Source organism: Filicampus tigris, unplaced genomic scaffold (genome assembly GCF_054856515.1).
Source record: "Filicampus tigris isolate MCC_2025a unplaced genomic scaffold, RoL_Ftig_1.0 HiC_scaffold_24, whole genome shotgun sequence".
Taxonomy (NCBI): Eukaryota; Metazoa; Chordata; class Actinopteri; order Syngnathiformes; family Syngnathidae; genus Filicampus; species Filicampus tigris.
The window spans coordinates 560001-567500 of NW_028233405.1; positions in this window are offsets into that span (position 1 = coordinate 560001).

The following is a 7500-nucleotide window of genomic DNA, read 5'->3' on the forward strand; positions in this document are numbered from 1 at the left end:
CTGTTGAGCGCACGGAGGTTGAGATAGAAAATATTGCAACACGCGGAGCTCCAGGCGGGGGGGGCCCTCGCCCGGCCCGCGGAGTCCGATTGAACACCCCCCAGGTCGGGCGGGCTCGCTCTGTTGAGCGCACGGAGGTTGAGATAGAAAATATTGCAACACGCGGAGCTCCAGGCGGGGGGGGCCCTCGCCCGGCCCGCGGAGTCCGATTGAACACCCCCCAGGTCGGGCGGGCTCGCTCTGTTGAGCGCACGGAGGTTGAGATAGAAAATATTGCAACACGCGGTGCTCCAGGCGGGGGGGGCCCTCGCCCGGCCCGCGGAGTCCGATTGAACACCCCCCAGGTCGGGCAGGCTCGCTCTGTTGAGCGCATGGAGGTTGACATAGAAAATAATCCAACACGCGGAGCTCCAGGCGGGGGGGCCCTCGCCCGGCCCGCGGAGTCCGATTGAACACCCCCCAGGTCGGGCAGGCTCGCTCTGTTGAGCGCATGGAGGTTGACATAGAAAATAATCCAACACGTGGAGCTCCAGGCGGGGGGGCCCTCGCCCGGCCCGCGGAGTCCGATTGAACACCCCCCAGGTCGGGCAGGCTCGCTCTGTTGAGCGCATGGAGGTTGACATAGAAAATAATCCAACACGTGGAGCTCCAGGCGGGGGGGCCCTCGCCCGGCCCGCGGAGTCCGATTGAACACCCCCCAGGTCGGGCAGGCTCGCTCTGTTGAGCGCATGGAGGTTGACATAGAAAATAATCCAACACGTGGAGCTCCAGGCGGGGGGGCCCTCTCCCCCCCCGGTGAGTCCGCTCACAGTGCCCCTATGTCGGGCAGGCTCATTGCATTGTGCGCATGGAGGTTGACTTAGAAAATATTTGAGAGTGACATGAGCTCCAGGCAGACACCGACTCATCGCCCGTGGGGTGTCCGACGAGCCCTCACCAATCTTGGATTAATGTTTGGCGAGGCTCCCCTGATCAGCTCTGGAGGTGGCAAGTTCTGAAAAAGTGGTTTCTGAAAATGTGCCCCTTGTATTTTGTGAAACCAGGGGTAACCTAGCGAGTAGGCAAACTCATCCCCTGACTGGGGGGATCAACTTTTACCTACTACAGCGCCCCTAATGGCCAAAAGTGGTACTGCTCCCCCTGGTAGCCTAACCCATTGAAATGAATGGGAAAAATTAATTTAGGCTACCAGGGCTTTGGGCTACCAGGGCTTTGGGCTACCAGGGCTTTGGGCTACCAGGGCTTTTTGCTACCAGGGCTGTGGGCTACCAGGGCTTTGGGCTACCAGGGCTGAGGGCTACCAGGGCTATTATAGGCGGCCACCACTGCACTAGTGGCAGCCCGGGGAAGGTGCCTGTTGCTCGGATATGCTTTTACGCACGTCGGCCTCTGCGCCCTGGAGCTTTTTTATGCTACCAGGGCTATTATAGGCGGCCACCACTGCACTAGTGGCAGCCCGGGGAAGGTGCCTGTTGCTCGGATATGCTTTTACGCACGTCGGCCTCTGCGCCCTGGAGCTTTTTTATGCTACCAGGGCTATTATAGGCGGCCACCACTGCACTAGTGGCAGCCCGGGGAAGGTGCCTGTTGCTCGGATATGCTTTTACGCACGTCGGCCTCTGCGCCCTGGAGCTTTTTTATGCTACCAGGGCTATTATAGGCGGCCACCACTGCACTAGTGGCAGCCCGGGGAAGGTGCCTGTTGCTCGGATATGCTTTTACGCACGTCGGCCTCTGCGCGGGGGGGCCCTCGCCCGGCCCGCGGAGTCCGATTGAACACCCCCCAGGTCGGGCAGGCTCGCTCTGTTGAGCGCATGGAGGTTGACATAGAAAATAATCCAACACGTGGAGCTCCAGGCGGGGGGGCCCTCTCCCCCCCCGGTGAGTCCGCTCACAGTGCCCCTATGTCGGGCAGGCTCATTGCATTGTGCGCATGGAGGTTGACTTAGAAAATATTTGAGAGTGACATGAGCTCCAGGCAGACACCGACTCATCGCCCGTGGGGTGTCCGACGAGCCCTCACCAATCTTGGATTAATGTTTGGCGAGGCTCCCCTGATCAGCTCTGGAGGTGGCAAGTTCTGAAAAAGTGGTTTCTGAAAATGTGCCCCTTGTATTTTGTGAAACCAGGGGTAACCTAGCGAGTAGGCAAACTCATCCCCTGACTGGGGGGATCAACTTTTACCTACTACAGCGCCCCTAATGGCCAAAAGTGGTACTGCTCCCCCTGGTAGCCTAACCCATTGAAATGAATGGGAAAAATTAATTTAGGCTACCAGGGCTTTGGGCTACCAGGGCTTTGGGCTACCAGGGCTTTGGGCTACCAGGGCTTTTTGCTACCAGGGCTGTGGGCTACCAGGGCTTTGGGCTACCAGGGCTGAGGGCTACCAGGGCTATTATAGGCGGCCACCACTGCACTAGTGGCAGCCCGGGGAAGGTGCCTGTTGCTCGGATATGCTTTTACGCACGTCGGCCTCTGCGCCCTGGAGCTTTTTTATGCTACCAGGGCTATTATAGGCGGCCACCACTGCACTAGTGGCAGCCCGGGGAAGGTGCCTGTTGCTCGGATATGCTTTTACGCACGTCGGCCTCTGCGCCCTGGAGCTTTTTTATGCTACCAGGGCTATTATAGGCGGCCACCACTGCACTAGTGGCAGCCCGGGGAAGGTGCCTGTTGCTCGGATATGCTTTTACGCACGTCGGCCTCTGCGCCCTGGAGCTTTTTTATGCTACCAGGGCTATTATAGGCGGCCACCACTGCACTAGTGGCAGCCCGGGGAAGGTGCCTGTTGCTCGGATATGCTTTTACGCACGTCGGCCTCTGCGCCCTGGAGCTTTTTTATGCTACCAGGGCTATTATAGGCGGCCACCACTGCACTAGTGGCAGCCCGGGGAAGGTGCCTGTTGCTCGGATATGCTTTTACGCACGTCGGCCTCTGCGCCCTGGAGCTTTTTTATGCTACCAGGGCTATTATAGGCGGCCACCACTGCACTAGTGGCAGCCCGGGGAAGGTGCCTGTTGCTCGGATATGCTTTTACGCACGTCGGCCTCTGCGCCCTGGAGCTTTTTTATGCTACCAGGGCTATTATAGGCGGCCACCACTGCACTAGTGGCAGCCCGGGGAAGGTGCCTGTTGCTCGGATATGCTTTTACGCACGTCGGCCTCTGCGCCCTGGAGCTTTTTTATGCTACCAGGGCTATTATAGGCGGCCACCACTGCACTAGTGGCAGCCCGGGGAAGGTGCCTGTTGCTCGGATATGCTTTTACGCACGTCGGCCTCTGCGCCCTGGAGCTTTTTTATGCTACCAGGGCTATTATAGGCGGCCACCACTGCACTAGTGGCAGCCCGGGGAAGGTGCCTGTTGCTCGGATATGCTTTTACGCACGTCGGCCTCTGCGCCCTGGAGCTTTTTTATGCCACCAGGGCTATTATAGGCGGCCACCACTGCACTAGTGGAAGCCCGGGGAAGGTGCCTTTTGCTCGGATATGCTTTTACGCACGTCGGCCTCTGCGCCCTGGAGCTTTTTGATGCCACCAGGGCTATTATAGGCGGCCACCACTGCACTAGTGGCGGCCCGGGGAAGGTGCCTTTTGCTCGGATATGCTTTTACGCACGTCGGCCTCTGCGCCCTGGAGCTTTTTGATGCCACCAGGGCTATTATAGGCGGCCACCACTGCACTAGTGGCGGCCCGGGGAAGGTGCCTTTTGCTCGGATATGCTTTTACGCACGTCGGCCTCTGCGCCCTGGAGCTTTTTTATGCCACCAGGGCTATTATAGGCGGCCACCACTGCACTAGTGGCGGCCCGGGGAAGGTGCCTTTTGCTCGGATATGCTTTTACGCACGTCGGCCTCTGCGCCCTGGAGCTTTTTTATGCCACCAGGGCTACGTTAGGCGGCCACCACTGCACTAGTGGCGGCCCGGGGAAGGTGCCTGTTGCTCGGATATGATTTTACGCACGTCGGCCTCTCCGCCCTGGAGCTTTTTTATGCCAGCAGGGCTATGTTAGGCGGCCACCACTGCGCTTGTGGCTGCCCGGGGAAGGTGCCTGTTGCTCGGATATGATTTTACGCACGTCGGCCTCTCCGCCCTGGAGCTTTTTTATGCCAGCAGGGCTATGTTAGGCGGCCACCACTGCGCTTGTGGCTGCCCGGGGAAGGTGCCCGTTGCTCGGATATGATTTTACGCACGTCGGCCTCTCCGCCCTGGAGCTTTTTTATGCCAGCAGGGCTATGTTAGGCGGCCACCACTGCGCTTGTGGCTGCCCGGGGAAGGTGCCTGTTGCTCGGATATGATTTTACGCACGTCGGCCTCTGCGCCCTGGAGCTTTTTGATGCCACCAGGGCTATGTTAGGCGGCCACCACTGCGCTTGTGGCTGCCCGGGGAAGGTGCCTGTTGCTCGGATATGATTTTACGCACGTCGGCCTCTGCGCCCTGGAGCTTTTTGATGCCACCAGGGCTACGTTAGGCGGCCACCACTGCGCTTGTGGCTGCCCGGGGAAGGTGCCTTTTGCTCGGATATGCTTTTACGCACGTCGGCCTCTGCGCCCTGGAGCTTTTTGATGCCACCAGGGCTACGTTAGGCGGCCACCACTGCGCTTGTGGCTGCCCGGGGAAGGTGCCCGTTGCTCGGATATGATTTTACGCACGTCGGCCTCTCCGCCCTGGAGCTTTTTTATGCTACCAGGGCTATTATAGGCGGCCACCACTGCACTAGTGGCGGCCCGGGGAAGGTGCCTGTTGCTCGGATATGATTTTACGCACGTCGGCCTCTCCGCCCTGGAGCTTTTTTATGCCAGCAGGGCTATGTTAGGCGGCCACCACTGCGCTTGTGGCTGCCCGGGGAAGGTGCCTGTTGCTCGGATATGATTTTACGCACGTCGGCCTCTCCGCCCTGGAGCTTTTTTATGCCAGCAGGGCTATGTTAGGCGGCCACCACTGCGCTTGTGGCTGCCCGGGGAAGGTGCCTGTTGCTCGGATATGATTTTACGCACGTCGGCCTCTCCGCCCTGGAGCTTTTTTATGCCAGCAGGGCTATGTTAGGCGGCCACCACTGCGCTTGTGGCTGCCCGGGGAAGGTGACTTTTGCTCGGACGCGCTTTTACGCACGCCGGCCTCTCCCCACTGGTGCTTTCTTATGCCAGCAGGGCTATGTTAGGCGGCCACCACTGCGCTTGTGGCTGCCCGGGGAAGGTGCCTGTTGCTCGGATATGATTTTACGCACGTCGGCCTCTGCGCCCTGGAGCTTTTTTATGCTACCAGGGCTATTATAGGCGGCCACCACTGCACTAGTGGCAGCCCGGGGAAGGTGCCTGTTGCTCGGATATGCTTTTACGCACGTCGGCCTCTGCGCCCTGGAGCTTTTTTATGCTACCAGGGCTATTATAGGCGGCCACCACTGCACTAGTGGCAGCCCGGGGAAGGTGCCTGTTGCTCGGATATGCTTTTACGCACGTCGGCCTCTGCGCCCTGGAGCTTTTTTATGCCACCAGGGCTATTATAGGCGGCCACCACTGCACTAGTGGAAGCCCGGGGAAGGTGCCTTTTGCTCGGATATGCTTTTACGCACGTCGGCCTCTGCGCCCTGGAGCTTTTTGATGCCACCAGGGCTATTATAGGCGGCCACCACTGCACTAGTGGCGGCCCGGGGAAGGTGCCTTTTGCTCGGATATGCTTTTACGCACGTCGGCCTCTGCGCCCTGGAGCTTTTTTATGCCACCAGGGCTATTATAGGCGGCCACCACTGCACTAGTGGCGGCCCGGGGAAGGTGCCTTTTGCTCGGATATGCTTTTACGCACGTCGGCCTCTGCGCCCTGGAGCTTTTTTATGCCACCAGGGCTACGTTAGGCGGCCACCACTGCACTAGTGGCGGCCCGGGGAAGGTGCCTGTTGCTCGGATATGATTTTACGCACGTCGGCCTCTCCGCCCTGGAGCTTTTTTATGCCAGCAGGGCTATGTTAGGCGGCCACCACTGCGCTTGTGGCTGCCCGGGGAAGGTGCCTGTTGCTCGGATATGATTTTACGCACGTCGGCCTCTCCGCCCTGGAGCTTTTTTATGCCAGCAGGGCTATGTTAGGCGGCCACCACTGCGCTTGTGGCTGCCCGGGGAAGGTGCCCGTTGCTCGGATATGATTTTACGCACGTCGGCCTCTCCGCCCTGGAGCTTTTTTATGCCAGCAGGGCTATGTTAGGCGGCCACCACTGCGCTTGTGGCTGCCCGGGGAAGGTGCCTGTTGCTCGGATATGATTTTACGCACGTCGGCCTCTGCGCCCTGGAGCTTTTTGATGCCACCAGGGCTATGTTAGGCGGCCACCACTGCGCTTGTGGCTGCCCGGGGAAGGTGCCTGTTGCTCGGATATGATTTTACGCACGTCGGCCTCTGCGCCCTGGAGCTTTTTGATGCCACCAGGGCTACGTTAGGCGGCCACCACTGCGCTTGTGGCTGCCCGGGGAAGGTGCCTTTTGCTCGGATATGCTTTTACGCACGTCGGCCTCTGCGCCCTGGAGCTTTTTGATGCCACCAGGGCTACGTTAGGCGGCCACCACTGCGCTTGTGGCTGCCCGGGGAAGGTGCCCGTTGCTCGGATATGATTTTACGCACGTCGGCCTCTCCGCCCTGGAGCTTTTTTATGCTACCAGGGCTATTATAGGCGGCCACCACTGCACTAGTGGCGGCCCGGGGAAGGTGCCTGTTGCTCGGATATGATTTTACGCACGTCGGCCTCTCCGCCCTGGAGCTTTTTTATGCCAGCAGGGCTATGTTAGGCGGCCACCACTGCGCTTGTGGCTGCCCGGGGAAGGTGCCTGTTGCTCGGATATGATTTTACGCACGTCGGCCTCTCCGCCCTGGAGCTTTTTTATGCCAGCAGGGCTATGTTAGGCGGCCACCACTGCGCTTGTGGCTGCCCGGGGAAGGTGCCTGTTGCTCGGATATGATTTTACGCACGTCGGCCTCTCCGCCCTGGAGCTTTTTTATGCCAGCAGGGCTATGTTAGGCGGCCACCACTGCGCTTGTGGCTGCCCGGGGAAGGTGACTTTTGCTCGGACGCGCTTTTACGCACGCCGGCCTCTCCCCACTGGTGCTTTCTTATGCCAGCAGGGCTATGTTAGGCGGCCACCACTGCGCTTGTGGCTGCCCGGGGAAGGTGCCTGTTGCTCGGATATGATTTTACGCACGTCGGCCTCTGCGCCCTGGAGCTTTTTTATGCTACCAGGGCTATTATAGGCGGCCACCACTGCACTAGTGGCAGCCCGGGGAAGGTGCCTGTTGCTCGGATATGCTTTTACGCACGTCGGCCTCTGCGCCCTGGAGCTTTTTTATGCTACCAGGGCTATTATAGGCGGCCACCACTGCACTAGTGGCAGCCCGGGGAAGGTGCCTGTTGCTCGGATATGCTTTTACGCACGTCGGCCTCTGCGCCCTGGAGCTTTTTTATGCCACCAGGGCTATTATAGGCGGCCACCACTGCACTAGTGGAAGCCCGGGGAAGGTGC